This window comes from Salvelinus sp. IW2-2015, unplaced genomic scaffold (genome assembly GCF_002910315.2).
Source record: "Salvelinus sp. IW2-2015 unplaced genomic scaffold, ASM291031v2 Un_scaffold6110, whole genome shotgun sequence".
NCBI lineage: Eukaryota > Metazoa > Chordata > Actinopteri > Salmoniformes > Salmonidae > Salvelinus > Salvelinus sp. IW2-2015.
Window position 1 is genome coordinate 3,949 of NW_019947374.1, and position 14,091 is coordinate 18,039.

Here is a 14,091-nt window from a genome sequence, read left to right on the forward strand (position 1 = left end):
ATCAATTGAATGTTTATAAAGCCCTTTTTACATCAGCAGTTGTCACAAAGAAACACCAGCCTAAAACCCCAAACAGCAAGCAATGCAGATGTAGAAGCACGGTGGCTAGGAAAAACTTCCTAGAATGGCAGCAACCAGGAAGAAACCCGGATCTGAGGGGTGGCCAGTCCTCTTCTGGCTGTGCCAGGTGGAGATTATAAGAGTACATGCCAGATCACTCTTCAAGATTTTCAAAAGTTCATAGGTGACCAGCAGGGTCAAACAACAACCACAGTGGTTGTAGAGGGTGCAACAGGTCAGCACCTCACGAGTATATGTCAGTTGGCTTTCATAGCTGATCATTCAGATCATGTCAGGGTTCCATAGCTGCAGCAGAACAGCAGAGACTGGATCAGCAGCACGACAAGGTAGCATGTCTGGTGAACAGGTCAGGGTTCCATAGCTGCAGGAAGAACAGCAGAAACTGGATCAGCAGCACGACAAGTACAGTAGCGTTGAGGTGTAGCCCAATAACAAGGCATAGTCTATAGTCGGGAACGAGCAGTAAATATGTCAGTGCACAAACAGCATACAGAAAAAAAAACGCCTTATGCAATATTTTCAAATAGTCTGCAATCACAGGAAAACATGTTGGAAAGCAAATAGCTGCTGCTGAAAAGAGAAGACTATAATCTGTCTGCTGTAGGCTACCAAAATATTTGATCAACATCCAAATATTGTTTTACAAAGTAAATACGAGAGAGAGGCTTTTGGCACGAGCGCATATGCCACACCAGCAAGTGAGCTGCGCATCATTGGGTGAGTCAGTGAAACTGGAAAGCATTTTTTGGACTGTAATTTCCTCCTCGTACTGTAGCCTAGAATATGTCTCCACACTCCTAAGCCTAGGCTGATGGATTCAAGGCAAGGTCGTTTTCATTGATCTCAGATTCCTCAATTGTCAATGTCAAAGTAGCCTTTAATTTCTATCATTTGTGCGGTATTTATGGTGCTTTTCAAGACAACTGGGTACTCTGGAAGAAATCGAGGTCGAATCATGAAACATGTTCCGAAAGTCGGAGCTCTAGAAAGAGGCCAGAGTTCCTCACTTGGAATTCCGAGTTGGATGACCGTTCAATGCGAATGTTCCCAGTCGAGCTCATTTTTACCCGATTGTTTTGAAACGTGGCATTTAAAAAACATTATGCCAAAGTCTCCAGTCATGTTATTGCATGTATTGCAATTGCATTAAATGTGGTTGATAAAAGGCCCAAAGCTTCCAGACCCTAGGCCACCAAAGCTTCCCAGACCCTAGGCCACCAAAGCTTCCCAGACCCTAGGCCACCAAAGCTTCCCAGACCCTAGCCACCAAAATAAATCCCACGTGTGCAACCTCTGTGAGTGCATCTACTCTACTGCTCTAGCCTCTTACTGTGATGATATGCAACACTTTATTATAAAAGGGATATTCTTTTTACCTCAGAGCTCCCCAGGTCAGCACTCACTTCCGATTTACAAATGAAGCACGCTTATATCAGTACACTCGTAAAAACTTAAGCATGAAACAACTTCTACTCGATCAGAATAAACCTCATGTAGCAAATAAGACATCATTTTTTGTTGTCGACCAAATTCGACACAGTCATTGACTTCCATACAGAAACTCCTTGCATGGTGGGCGAAACATCAAAAAATGCCACATGCTGGAGGAAGACAGTTTTTCCGCTGAGTTGAGCTTCTCTCTTCCTCTTCCATAACCAAATAGCTAMCTACCTTTGTTTGCCTTGTCCAGTAGACTATCTACTGGACAAGCAAGCTAACGCTAGCTAGGTAATGCTAGGTAATCAAAATAGCTGTTTACATTTATTGATTAACCTCAGTTTGAATACCACCARACAGRTAGCTGTGTGATTTAACATTGATTTAAGGTTAGGGTTTGATTMAACARGTTACTGCAGTGGGCTAAATCAGGGTCACACAGTGTTTCTTGGTAGTCTTCAACAAATCTACTTTGAAACAGAAGTATACACCTCACACACTGTATGGGCTTTAAATAAAAAAGACACTGTACCATGTCAGTTATAGAGTTGAAATGTATTCAATTTTGAGTTTGCATCCCAATATTACACTTTATATACACCACAGAAGACTGAAATATAACAAAACCATTTGACATAAAAACACTGGATTTTTTTGTGGTTGATTGATTTATAATGTTTTATTTTCAGAATTATGAAAAATATTAATAACATTCCACCCATGAGACCACTAGAGGGTGATTTGAGAACTTGTTCTCAATTTGCCTACCTGGTTAAATAAAGGTGAAATAAATAAAATACATTTTTAAAAATTGGTCATTTGACTGCAGGAAAGGGTTTTAACCACACTGCTAACCTAACCTTAAATTGAGARCAAAAAGCTKATTTTTGCTTGATTTTTTAAAATAGACAATTCTGACTTTGCAGCTGGCCTATCTAAGGGGAAATCGCTCAGTTCTGCCTCCAGGACAAGACTCATGACAATAAATGTCAACCTGCTCTGATTACACCTCTACACAATCAGATATACCTTAAAGCAGTCAGGTATGTATTCACCCCACCACTGTTCCTCCTGACCAAGGTGCTATTAGGGCCCAGGACTAGCAGTCATCTGTCAATGTGTTTGGCTGTATAGCGCAGCAACATCCATCTCCGACTAACACTGCTGTCACACCTATTGATTACCACCTAAATACATCTGTTTCAAAACAAAGTTTCCAGAACAGCTTGAGCTGGACCACTTTGGGATGATCGGTTTTTGGTAGCTAAGCAATGTAATCGAAAAGGCTTCATTTGAGTGCAACACCTAAAATTTATCATTTTCTGTGTGGAATTAATTTGGTGTTGAAATAAAATAAGATCTTAGGATACATACAGATGCTCTTAATACAAAACATGGTATTTAATGTAAGGTGAGTATTGGGACACGTAGCAAAGTCGGGGAAGACTGAAGCTTTCTAATGGATATCTTTAAAAGTTGCACAATAACACAAACTACAATTAATGCCTGTGTGTTGTGTGAGAAAGTATGTGATGATAAACCATTGTTTCAGTGGGTACGACGTCATCATGTGTGCGTGGCACCCCGTGAGGCATAACAGAGGCATAACAGTAAGTCAAATGACATAAGCATTCGGAGGTAAATAATGTAAGTTATAAAAAAACAAAAGAGAAAGGATATTCAGTGTCTCATTACAACATATTTTGTATGTAATTTGAATCAAAATGACTGTAAATGGTTTTCTTACTAATCTCACCTAATTTTGAATGTGACATTTTGACAGTGTCCCAGTATGCCAATGTCCTACTGTGAAACTGGGACACCTGTTACTGTCAAACTGGGACATCCGTTACTGTCAAACGGACATCCTGTTACTGTCAAACTGGGACATCCTGTTACTGTCAAACTGGGACACTGCTCTAGGTCATTTTAATTTAGATTTTTTGGGGGGGATTATGAAATGCATGCTTTTGTAACAGAAATACATTTTCTAAATAGGACCAAATGTGTCAATTTCATTAATCAAATCTGCTATCAGCTAGCTTACAAGCGAAAGCTAGCATAGCTGCATATTAACTTCAAAAAAGCTCTACAGGATTGGTGGGTTCCCTGTGGGACGGTGGTGAGCTAACACAGGCTAATGCAATTAGCATGAGGTTGTAAGTAAGAAGAACATTTCCCAGAACATAGACATATCTGATATTGGCAGAAAGCTTACAGTCTTGTTAATCTAACTGCACTGTCTAATTTACAGTAGCTATTACAGTGAAATAATACCATGCTATTGTTTGTAGGAGAGTGCACAGTTATGAACTTGAAAAGCTATTAATGAACCAATTAGGCACTTTGGCAGTCTTGATACAACATTTTGAACAGAAATCAATGGTTCATTGGATCAGTCTAACATGTATGTCTGAAACACAACACACTGAATGTTGCCTTATCTGCTACTAAAAGCCATAAGCCATGGCACATATATCCAAGGTGCCACTGTATCAAAGCTGATACTTAATTAACAACAAAATGGATAACTGGGCTAGTGTAACCTGAGGGATGAACCCAGGCTTAATGCTGAGAAACAACGTTGACCATTAAACCGAGAGGAAATTTCCTATTGGCCCGAGGGCCAACACTGATTTTGAAGTCCCGGGCAGGCTACTCATCACAATGAGCATCCGCGACCGACTCATGTCTGCTACACTAGCAGGCACCAGATTTGCTTTGAAGGCCACTTTTCTCAGACGACATAACAGGTGTCAAAATGGATCATAGCAATTGCAGATCTACTTTTATCTAAAATGAACAAACATCACACTCTCTTAATGCCAAATGGTGCACTATTCCCCACATAGTACACTACTTTTGACCAGAGTCCTATGGATCCTTGTTGAAAGTAGTGCACTACATTGGGAATAGGGTGCTGTTTGGCGTACAGGCCATCTCTGAGATTATTAAAACAATATATATTTTACCTTTATTAACTAGGCAAGTCAGTTAAAAACAAAATCTTATTCAATGACGGCCTAGGAACAGTGGGTTAACTGCCTGTTTCAGGGGCAGAACGACTGATGATGATCCGTGAGGGTGAAGGAGGAAAGATAAGAAACGTGATTTATAATAACAAATGACCAAAAATGGAGATCACAACCATTTTACCTGTATTGTTTAGCAAAGACTTCCTTCTTCAGCACTAATTGCAGCGATCACTTATGCGGCGTGGCGAACTGTCACGTCGGCCTGCGTGTAATTACACCGAGAACAACGCTTCATTGCCCCCCTAATGAATTCTCTGTGTAAGCACATACAGGTTAGTGTTTAGTTAACATAATGAAGGACATTCGTTTTTGGGGGGCAGAATCTGAGAGATAATTGGTTGTGACCGGATAATAGGAAGAGAAAAACACATTACTGTTGTTAGTGTGAATGAGGGGCACAACTTGTATAATTATTGACAGGATTCTTTCTTTGTGTGATGGAGATACAGTGATAGATAGGCTGGGCTGTGTGAGTGGAGATACAGTGATATGATAGCTGGGCTGTGTGAGTAGAATGCAGTGATTGATAGGCTGGGCTGTGTGAGTGAGATAACAGTGATATGATAGGTTGGGCTGGGTGAGTGGAGAAGCATGTGATATGATAGGCTGGGCTGTGTGTGTGGAGATACAGTATATGATAGGTTGGGCTGTGTGAGTGAGGACGCAGTGATATGATAGGTGGGGCTTGTGGTGTTGTTGTGGAGATGCAGTGATATGATAGGCTGGGCTGTGTGAGTGGAGACGCATGATATGATAGGTTGGGCTGTGTGTGAGAGATACAGTGATATGATAGGTTGGGCTGTTGTGAGTGAGATACAGTGATGATAGGTTGGGCTGTGTGAGTGGAGATGCAGATTATGATAGGCTGGGCTGTGTGAGTGGAGATACAGTGATATGATAGGTTGGGCTGTGTGAGTGGAGATGCAGTGATATGATAGGCTGGGCTGTGTGAGTGGAGATTACAGTGATATGATAGGTTGGGCTGTGTGAGGTGGAGATGCAGTGATATGATAGGCTGGGCTGGTGTGAGTGGAGATACAGTGATATGATAGGTTGGGCTGTGTGTAGTGGAGATACAGTGATATGATAGGTTGGGCTGTGTGAGTGGAGATACAGTATATGATAGGTTGGGCTGTGGTGATGGAGATGCAGTTATGATAGGTTGGGCTGTGTGAGTGGGATACAGTGATATGATAGGTGGGCTGTGTGAGTGGAGATGCAGTGATATGATAGGCTGGGCTGTGTGAGTGGAGATACAGTGATATGATAGGTTGGCTGATTGTGAGTGGAGACACAGTGATATGATAGGTTGGCGTGTTGTGTGGAGATGCAGTGATATGATAGGTTGGGCTGTGTGGATGGAGATACAAGTGATATGATAGGTTGGGCTTGTGGGAGTGGGAGACGCAGTGATATGATAGGTTGGGGGTGGTGTGTGGAGATGCAGTGATATGATAGGTTGGGCTGTTGTGTGTGGAGATGCAGTGATATGATAGGTTGGGCTGTGTGTTGTGGAGATACAGTGAAATGATAGGTTGGGCTGTGTGGTGTGGAGATGCAGTGATATGATAGGTTGGGCTGTGTGTGTGGAGATGCAGTGATATGATAGGTTTGGGCTGTGGGTGTTGGAGATAACAGTGGATGATAGGTTGGGCTTTGTGTGTGGGGAACGCAGTGATATGATAGGTTGCTGTGTGTGTGGTGTGGAGATACAGTGAAATGATAGGCTGGGCTGTGTGAGTGGAGATTACAGTATAGATAGGCTGGGCTGTGTGAGTGCTGGGCTGTGTGTGTGGAGATACAGTGAAATGATAGGCTGGGCTGTGTGAGTGGAGATGCAGTAATATGATAGGTTGGGCTGTGTGAGTGGAGATACAGTGAAATGATAGGTTGGGCTGTGTGAGTGGAGATGTGAAGATACACTATTTGACCAAAGTATGTGGACACCTGCTCATYGAACATCTCATTCCTAAATCATGGGCATTAATATGGAGTTGGTCCCCCTCTTGCTGCTAATTTCAGCCTAAACTCTTCTTTGAAGGCTTTCTACTAGATGTTGGAACATTGCTGTCGGGACTTGCTTCCAATCAGCCACAAGAGCATAAGTGAGGTCGTGCACTGATGTTGGGCGATTAGGCCTGGCTCACAGTCTGCATTTCAATTCATCCCAAAGGTTTTCGATGGGGTTGAGATCAGGGCTCTGTGCAGGCCAGTCATGTTCTTCCACACAGATCTCGACACACCATTTCTGTATGGACCTCGCTTTGTGCACGGGAGAATTGTCATGCTGAAACAGGAAAGGGCCTTCCCCAAACTGTTGCCTCAAAGTTGGAAGCATAGAATTGTCTACAATGTCATTGTATACTATAGGGTTAAGATTTCTCTTCACAGGAACTAAGGGGCCTAGAACAAACCATGAAAAACAGCCACAGACCATTATTTCTCCTCCACCAAACTTTACACTTGGCATTATGCATTTGGGCAGGTAGCCTTCTCCTGGTATCCGCCAAACCCAGTTTCGTCCGTTGGACTGCCAGGTGGTGAAGCGTGATTCATCAATACAGAGAATGCATTTTCACTGCTCATTTCCACTGCTCCAGAGTCCAATGGCAGCAAGCTTTACACCACTCCAGCCGACACTTGGCATTGCGCATGGTGATCTTAGGCTTGTGTGCGGCTATGAAGCTCCTGACGAACAGTTGTTGTGCTGACATTACTTTCAGAGGAAGTTTGAAACTCGGTAGTGAGTGTTGCAACCGAGGACTCGGTTTCAGCACTCGGTGGTCCCGTTCTGTGAGCTTGTGTGGCCTACCACTTCGCGGCTGAGCCGTTGTTGCTCCTAGACGTTTCACAATAACAGCATTTACAGTTAACCGGGGAAGCTCTAGCAAGGCAGAAATTTGACAAACTGACTTGTTGTAAAGGTGGCATTCAATGACAGTGCCATGTTGAAAGTCACTGAGATCTTCAATAAGGCCATTCTACTGCCAATGTTTGTCTATGAAGATTACATGGCTGTTATACACATGACAGCAATAGGTGTGGCTGAAATAGCAGAATCCACTAATTTGTCCACATCCTTTTGTATATACAGTGTATGATAGGAATGGAAATTATTTCCCTTTTTAAGGGTGGAATATTTCACTGCATAAAATGGAACATTTACTAACTGGACTTGTTTTGCTTATCGAAAGAACTTGTATTACTATTTAAAAAACACACMTTTATGTAATTGATCAAAATATATTGTCTTAATACAAATCTCATATCTTGGATGAGTTTCCTATTGACACTAATTGACTCTTCGTTAAGCCCCACCCCAGAATTTGGGGCAACCAATCGCCGCGCACGTCAGACAAGCTCACGTTTTAAACGTATGGAAGCCATTGAGGGCATTGTAAAGACTGAGCAAAAACGAATTGTTTAAATGGCTAATAACAGTGCACAAGGAGTACTTGCTACTGTGATTCCTGAAATGCAGAGCCTGTAGGAGTATTTTTCGAATGCTACATTGTTTGCTAGCTCAGCTGGTTATCTACTGTAGCTCCCAATCTAAGTTACATTGACCACCCAACATTGCTAACGCTGGCTAGCTAGCCAGTTAATATAACTTGTTTTTTSTAAATGTATGTTGGCTAACTTAGCAATGTTATGAATATAACTCTCATCTACTGTTGACATCAGGATATGATTTGAAGTGGTTAGTAGTAGGGGTGTGCCGAGTACTTGGATAAAATKAGTATTGTAACGGATATTGAGAATTTTGCGAATACGATTATGACAAGTCTTTTTGTTGTATTATCCTTGGTCAGCCAGCACGCAAACAGTGGTGAAGTGTTGTGTGCTCTAAAACAACTATTAGCTTGTTCTATCTTTAAAGAAACAGGTGGGGTATTGGTTGAGGCTGGTGCAACGATTGAATTGGATTAGAAAATGCCGCTTTCATTTCCCCCGACAGAAACACGTGCGGCTCTTAATCACTCACACAGTGAGGGGCACAAGTCCCCCCTTCTCAAAACATTCGTGACTAGTCATTGTTGTTCTAGCTGTCAATCTAGTTATTTTAGGTAGACTTTTCTGAGGCCATATGGTTGTTTGTTTGTCTACTTGGCGCTGTTTAGAAGGTTACTGCTTTGTCTGTCTGTCTATAAATATTCCATTGCTGACACGTCTGTCGTTATGTCGTGATCTAAGCCCATGCTTGCTTGCTATTTTTTATTAATTCTCGCCCAGGCATGTTTCCTGAGCGACAGATCTTTAGAAATAAAAATTAAAAATTAAGACCTAAATCTGTGTCTGGAATAAATACAGGCTGCGGTAGCCTACCTTCATCTAAATCTGTGTCTGGAATAAATTCAGGCTGCAGTAGCCTACCTTCATCTAAATCTGTGTCTGGAATAATATACAGGCCTGCATTAGCCTACTTCATCTAAATCTGTGTCTGGAATAAATACAGGCTGCATTAGCATACCTTCATCTAAATCTGTGTCTGGAATAAATACAGGCCGCATTAGCCTACCTTCATCTAAATATGTGTCTGGAATAAATACAGGCCGCATTAGCATACCTTCATCTAAATCTGGTGTCTGGAATAAATACAGGCCGCATTAGCCTACCTTCATCTAAATCTGTGTCTGGATAAATACAGGCTGCAGTAGCCTACCTTCTTCTAAATCTGTGTCTGGAATAAATACAGGCCACATTAGCCTACCTTCATCTAAATCTGTGTCTGGAATAAATACAGGCCGCATTAGCCTACCTTCATCTAAATCTGTGTCTGGAATAAATACAGGCCGCATTGCCTACCTTCATCTAAATCTGTCTGGAATAAATACAGGCTGCAGTAGCCTACCTTCATCTAAATCTGTGTATGGAATACATGCAGGCTGCATTAGCCTACCTTCATCTAAATCTGTGTCTGGAATACATGCAGGCTGCAGTACCCTACCTTCATCTAAATCTGTCTGGAATAAATACAGGCTGCGGTAGCCTACCTTCATCTAAATCTGTGTCTGGAATAAATGCAGGCTGCAGTAGCTACCTTCATCTAAATCTGTGTCTGGAATAAATACAGGCTGCAGTAGCCTACCTTCATCTAAATCTGTGTCTGGAATAAATACAGGCTGCAGTAGCCTACCTTCATCTAAATCTGTGTCTGGAATAAATAGGCTGCGGTAGCCTACCTTCATCTAAATCTGTGTCTGGAAAATGCAGGCTGCAGTAGCTACCTTCATCTAATCTGTGTCTGGAATAATCAGGCTGCAGTAGCCTACCTTCATCTAAATCTGTGTCTGGAATAAATACAGGCTGCAGTAGCCTACCTTCATCTAAATCTGTGTCTGGAATAAATACAGGCTGCAGTAGCCTACCTTCATCTAAATCTGTGTATGGAATAAATACAGGCTGCAGTAGCCTACCTTCATCTAAATCTGTGTCTGGAATAAATACAGGCCGCAGTAGCCTACCTTCATCTAAATCTGTGTATGGAATAAATACAGGCTGCAGTAGCCTACCTTCATCTAAATCTGTGTTTGGAATAAATACAGGCTGCGGTAGCCTACCTTCATCTAAATCTGTGTCTGGAATACATGCAGGCTGCATTAGCCTACCTTCATCTAAATCTGTGTCTGGAATACATGCAGGCTGCGGTAGCCTACCTTCATCTAAATCTGTGTCTGGAATACATGCAGGCTGCAGTAGGCTACCTTCATCTAAATCTGTGTCTGGAATAAATACAGGCTGCGGTAGCCAGCCATGCATTAGGCTATTTATTGGCCTATTTCGTTGATTATTGAATAGMACTAAGTAAGTAAATAATGTGCATTTTCATCTGTCGGGGTCATTTGTCTTTGAACAATGTGTGTGAATGAGTGAAGGAACATAATGATGCACTCTAAGTGATAGAGCAGTAATGTAGACTTGAGGTATGGCCTTTACCGGCAATTAAAGCGCACTTCCGGGTTTTCCGATCGCCAGTTAATCCGATTACGAGTATTGAGTGTGATAAAACGGATACGATTACGAATACGAGTATGACGAGATCGGCACACTCCTAGTTATTAGGTTTGGCTGCATGGTGACAGTGCATTCAGAACCCTCCAGTGGCTAGACACACTACAACCTTCATTTTACCAGGTTCCTGTGAAGCAACTGTAATGACAGTCCACCACAACCACCCGATTAAACTATCGGATGCCACAACATACCCAACAGTTTGAGATCATTGTGATGGGATTTCGCCAGTGGTTCGTATGGGGAAACGGGCTTCCGGGAAAATGTTGACTGAGGTTGCAACAGTAACCAAGGGGGGGAGGGGCTTAGTGAAGGGTCAATTAATTCCGGAGTAAATCCTGATTCCTCCAACCTGGATTTGTGAAAAACCTGGGGATTTTTGGAAGGTTTTGGAAATGTGAGTATTACTTTGGTGTTGGCTTCCATGTATTTGTAGAGCACGTTTACAGAGATGACCAGCTCTCCTGTGCTGAGGGGTAAGATCTGTTCCAGCCCTGGGGATCAAACTTCCTGCGCTCCGTCACACAGCATGGAGGTAGCAGAGGGAGAAGAAGAGATCGTTGAACACCTGCTCCCGAGAACACATCTCCAGGGTATCCTGTAAACAGAGACAGAGAGAGAGCAATAGCTATCAAAATCAAATGTTATTTGTCACATGTGCTGAATACAACAGGTGTAGGTGAAAAGCAGCTGCTGTAAGAGAGCTTCACTACAGGTGAAAGGCAGCTGCTGTAAATATTAACTACTGTTGGGCACTGAGTTTTCCCTCACCGCAAGACCTTGACCAGGAAAAACTCTGAACCCTGCTCATTTCACAAGGCATCACTCGTACAGTATGAGTAAAATTCTATATCTATAAAGCAACTTTTTTTAATCAGCCATTTGTTTGCCTCTGACCTGGTTGAAGTTGTGGAGGGCAGCGTGCAGACTGGCGTGCATACCGGTGGGTGGCTCGTTGGTGATCTTGATGGCGTCCTCCAGGATGCCTCTGGGGATGACGTGCTGGTCAGGGCTGGGTGCTGGSTCRCCGCTGATGAACACCCGGTAGTCATGGTGTCTGCCCCGGTCCTCTCAAGGAGGGCTTCCAGAGCGGGCAACCAATGCGTCACCAGGTGCACTTTCTGACCGAAACAACACACACACATACACACACACACACACACAGTCTTGTACAGCTAACCTTGTGGGGACATACAATTCAGTCCCATTCAAAATCCTATTTTCCCTAACCCCTAACCAACCCTAAAACATAACCCCTAAACTCCTTACCTGAACTCTTACCCTACCCTAACCCTAACCTTAACCCTAACCCTAACCTAACCAAAACCTAAATATCCTAACCCTAAACCTAACCCTAACCCTAGCTCCTAACCTAATATTTAACTTAATTCTAACCCTCAACACTAATTCTAACCTTAACTCTAAACCCCTACGAAATAGGCATTTGACCTTGTGGGACTAACAAAATGTCCCCAGCTGGTCAACTTTTGTTTGTTTTACTATTCTTTAGGGACTTCTGGTCCCCACAAGAATAGTTAAACACGCTCCACCACAGACACAACACACACACACACACACACACACAGCACACACACCACACACACACACACACACACCACACACCACACCACACACACCACACCAACACACCACACACACACACACACACACACACACACACACACTAGTACTGATTTATTGTATTTTATGTGTTCATTAACGTTTCTTAATTTACTTACATTACATTGTAAGTCATTTAGCAGCACGCTCTTATCCAGAGGCGACTTACAAATGGGCATCACTTTATGACATCCAGTGGAACGAGCCACTTACAATAGTGCATCTAAATCTTTTAGGGGGGGGGGTCAGAAGGATTACTTTATCCTCATCCTAGGTTATTCCTTAAAAGAGGATGAGGGTTTAGGTGTCCTCCGGCAAGGTGGTGATTGACTCCGCTTCCTTTAGGCGTCGTGAGGGAGTTTGTTCCACCATTTGGGCCAGAGCAGCGGAACAGTTTGACTGGGACTGCGCCGGGGAACTGTACTTCTCCAGTGGTAGGGGAGGCGAGCCAGGCCAGAGGTGGAGAACGCAGTGCCTAGTTGGTTGTGTAGGGCCTGATCAGAGCACTGAAAGGTACTTGAGGTTGCCGTTCCCCTCACAGTCTCCGTAGGCAAGCACCATGGTGCTTGTAGCGGGATGCGAGCTTCAACATGGAAGCAGTGAGGGACGGAGGAGCGGGCGGTGACTGAGAGAAACTTGGCAAGGTTGACACCAGACGGGCGGCGGCGGTTCTGGAGAGTATGTAGGGGTTTTAAGGGGGCACAGGCAGGGAGCCCAGCCCAACAGCGATGTTGGCAGTAATTCCGACGCGGAGATGACAAGTGCCTGATTAGGAACCTGCCGCCCGCTTCCTGTGTGAGCATGGGTCGTACTCTGCGGAATTTGTAGAGCATGAACCTACAGGAACGGGCCACCGCCTTGATGTTAGGTTGAGAACGACGGGTGTTGTCCAGCGATCACAAGCCCAAGGTTCTTAGCGCTTCTGGGAGCAGAGGACACAATGGAGTTGTCAACCGTGATGGCTGAGATCATGGAACGGCAGTCCTTCCCCGTGGTGGAGAAGAGGCAAGCTCCGTCTTGCCGAGGTCAGCTGATAGGTGGCTGACCGTCATCCACACATGAGTATGTCTTGCCAGACATGCAGAGATGCCGATTCGCCACCTTGCGTCATCAGAAGGGGGAAAGGAGGAAGATTAATTGGTGTCGTCTGCATAGCAAATTGAATAGGAGAGACCATGTGAGGTTGATGACAGAGCCAAGTGACTTTGGGTGTATAGCGAGAACAGAGAGGGCCCAGAACAGAGCCCTGGGACACCAGTGGGTAGAGGAACGCAGTGGTGAGAGACAAGCATATCTCGCCACGCCACCTGGTAGGAAGCGACCGTCAGGACAAGGACGCAATCCAAAGCGTGGCCGCCGCCGGAGATGCCCAACGTCGAGAGGGTGGAGAGGAGGATCTGATGGTTCACCAGTATGAAGGCAAGCCGATAGGTCTAGAAAAGGATGAGACGCGCAGAGGAGAGAGAGTTAGCTTAGCAGCTGCGGAGAGCGCCTCCGTGATACAGAGAAGAGCAGTCTCAGTGAATGGACTAGTCTTGAAAAACCTGACTGGATTTGGATCCAAGTAAGGTCATTCTTGAGATGAGATAGCAGTGAGAGCTGGCCAAGGACGGCAACGTTCAAGAGTTGGAAGAAAGAAAGAAGGATACTGGTCGGTTAGTTGTTGACTATCGAGGATCGAGTGTAGGGTTCTTCAGAAGCGGGCAACTCTCGCTCTCTGACAGACGGAAGGGACGGAGCCAGCGGGTTCAGGATGAGTGATGGAGCCTTGAGGTGAGTTAAGGGAGAAGGTCTCCTGAAATAGTTCTGGAGAGACAGAGGAGAGGGGGGGTAAGGGTCAAGCGGGCAAGGTTTGTTGGGGCGCCGGCCGGATTCACAAGACGCGCGAGATTTCATCTGGGAGAGC

The 14,091-nt window shown here is 44.1% G+C and overlaps 1 pseudogene; it reads right to left on the bottom strand.

Annotated features, from left to right (window-relative positions):
* Nucleotides 1-10,973: 10,973 nt before the first annotated feature.
* Nucleotides 10,974-14,091, bottom strand: part of LOC112078709 (dynein axonemal heavy chain 11-like) — a 12,630-nt pseudogene continuing 9,512 nt past the window's right edge.